General features: G+C 37.8%; 1 protein-coding gene and 1 long non-coding RNA gene across 2 annotated transcripts in view; one reads left to right on the plus strand and one right to left on the minus strand.

Moving 5' to 3' along the window:
* LOC106513575 (uncharacterized) overlaps window positions 1-1304 on the minus strand; it is a 65410-nt gene extending 64106 nt beyond the window's left edge. Inside the window, exon 1 of the long non-coding RNA XR_001309805.1 lies at window positions 1254-1304. This is a non-coding gene — a long non-coding RNA (uncharacterized LOC106513575). The remainder of the gene's footprint in view (window positions 1-1253) is intronic.
* Window positions 1-3015, plus strand: part of LOC106513574 (leucine-rich repeat transmembrane neuronal protein 4) — a 111330-nt gene that overhangs the window by 67827 nt on the left and 40488 nt on the right. The gene's annotated exons all lie outside the window — the stretch shown is intronic.

The raw sequence follows: 3015 nt of genomic DNA on the forward strand, positions 1-3015 counted from the left end.
ACACACACACACACACACCAAAATGGGCAAGACAGAAGCAGAAGGTGGTTCTTAAAGAGACAGGCCAATTTCAAGGCGTTCAGAAGAGGAAGTGATGAGAAGATAAGTTTATTTTCTATTTAAACATAAAAACAGCATTTTAATAACAAYTAAAGGTGACATAGATACTTTAATATTKYATAGTATTTAAATATATKCCTGAGAAACACATATTTCCCCATAAAAAAGGCAACAGAAATATGAAAAGGCAACAGAAAGGTGTATCCATACGCTGGGAATAGTTGAGGACGGCTTGTTCAAAAACTGTATTAGTCTACTCTATCATTATGGTCTTATTGAGCTGACAGTGCTAACTTTGTGTTCAGGATTGAAATTTTACAGCTGGTTGACAGCAAGCAATGTAGAAGTGTCTTCTAAACTTCCCACTAATCCATCTTCACAGCGATTACCACAAAAAGTGCCTCTTAACTGCTTGTGACAGCCAACATAAAACACTAAGACAGATGTCATAAGTTATTGTCGCAAGCAGTCAAGAAGCATTATGCAACTTTAATGACAACTTTCATCAAGCATCACAAAGCTCTGTCAGCTCCAAACAAGTATGCTGTGGTGCTTGCTGTCCGATTTCACTACAGCTGCAACTCTCATCTGCTGCAAGAACAGCAGAGCTCCCAAAAGACTTACAGGAGCATGGCCTCAGGCGACCTTGAACTATAGAACTGCTCCTCAAATAACTCAAATGGAGGTCATTTGGCAGGGTAGAGTTACTGTATGAGCTCAGAATGTGCTCATTTGACAGCCCTACTAGTCCAAAAGCCTAATTAGGGTCTTGAAAAATAAAGTTTGGCATGCTTTCTCTCATTTTGCTGTAGAGTGTGCACACTTCCTGAGCATCCCATTTTTTTTCTGATTTTATCCAGAACTACTTCTTAGAGGATTAAGTAATAGTAATGTTATCAGGAATCCACAGACTGCAACTCTAACTGGCATCCCTCAGCTTGTTTTCAAAAAGTCCTTTTCAAGTTTCCTTTCTACCACCTACTTATGCTTTACTCTGGCTCAGAGTCTTTTTAAAACTCAATTTTCCGAATCCAAGTCCTTCATTGAACGAACGAGTCCCATTGTCTTAAATTATCCACAGTTGCTCCAGCTTAGGGATGCACAGAGCCACAAAACCAACTCATCYAGGGAATGTTTCCCTTTTTTTAACCTATGATTACCAGTCATGCACAGAGGCATTATTCTCCACCTACCTCTTCAGGCTTGCTGATAATCATTGTCAGATCTGCCAAATCACCTAGAAAAAGGGGAGATAACAAGGGAGGTGTTAGTGTGGGCGTATTTGAGGATGATCTGGTTTCAGAAGTGAAAATTATCTTTCGCGAAAGACCACCAAAGTGTGCCATTGTAATGAATGAAATAGAAAATGAGGAACTGGCACATACAAACATAGGCTGTCTGAATTATTCCATTAGAAAACAGTCAATGTTAATTTGGGCCTTAATTAGCCCCCCTTTCCCAGAGACATGCTGRTCTGATTGATAGTCAAATTGCAGGAGATTGTGTTTACTTTATTTTAATCATAATCTATTTGAAATTCCKCTTCCATCTCGTGTCCTGCGTTCTCTCTTTCATCCTTCCTCCAAAGACCCGTCCAGCTCATGAATAAAACAATAGAATGACTGAAGGATTGATTCTTAGACACAAAATCTGCAATTATTGTGAACTCAAGTGTGGTGGCAATATTTATTTAACAAAGACAGAAATATGTGGTCCAAGAATGAAGGTACTCTGTGAGATGATCAGCTGAGTTTTATTGCAACAACAGGAAACACAGAGAACAACCTGGCCTGTCTCTGTGCCTCTGTTCTCTCTGTCAGTCTCTCTCCACACTACTCACTGTGTCTCGAGAGGCCTCATATATATAAACAAACACCATCATTTCATCTTAGCAAGATTTGATACAAGGTCAATGGAAAACACAAAGATAAACACAAGTGATATCTAAGAATGACTGTTGTTAGCAAATCTTGTTCTGACTTCATCATTCTATCTGCAGATGAACAGCATGCCATGGAAACCTAGGTCATTAAAGAACGTCATGAATTACTTGCTTAAACATAAAAGTATTAGTTCCATTACACAACGTAGACCCCTCTGAAGGAGGGATGGAGTGAAAGTACACACACTTTAAATGTAATAGAGGTGAGATGTTTTTTTGTATRCGTATTACTTACATTCTCTTTTCTATCTAAATTTGTGTAAAATGTTTAAATGTAATGTTATTTTCATTTGCATATCTGACGGTGAAAAGAGTTATGGCATCATGGTGTCATAAACCTTCAAATCCTTTGCCTTAGGGCATTTTACTACTTGCTGGGCTTTTGCAGTGGTGGAGTGTGCCCTTCAGTGCAGTGCTTTGTGCACTTAACATACAGTACATTGCTTCAGAGTAGCTTTTTTCCCTTTTTTTACACAAGTTGGTGGTATTGCCTTAATGACTGTGCTGGATGACTTGTCCTGGTTTCAGTGTTCACAAAATAATGCTGTTGCCTCTAAGTACCCTGGATTGATTGCATTCTCTTGTGAGGTGAATCAACTGAAATCAAGTGATTGCAACAAGGTGCAGTTAGCGTGTTTCTTCAGATTTGACTTGTGCACTTTTGAAAAAAAAAATCCTTCCACTCTACTTACTGTATATCCTGACCCTTGCAACATTTGTTCAAAAAACAGCCCAATCACCAGAATAAAATTACATTTTTTTATTTTACTATTTTTGCAGTCACGAATACACACCACTCTCTGTTGTTATTTTACATTTCTGACATTCACAGACAAATAGTTTTCCACCAAAATAGCTGATATATTAATTAGTAGAGAAGTGTTTGCTCATTGAACTGAAACTTGGCATAGTCCTAAATATTGAGACTGTTCCTTCATTGTTTAATTTGATTTTTTTTTACTTTCACCCATATTCAATATTTAGTTAGAGTCAAGAAAGTAAAATGAGATTAC

Source organism: Austrofundulus limnaeus, unplaced genomic scaffold, assembly GCF_001266775.1.
Source record: "Austrofundulus limnaeus strain Quisiro unplaced genomic scaffold, Austrofundulus_limnaeus-1.0 Scaffold13, whole genome shotgun sequence".
NCBI lineage: Eukaryota > Metazoa > Chordata > Actinopteri > Cyprinodontiformes > Rivulidae > Austrofundulus > Austrofundulus limnaeus.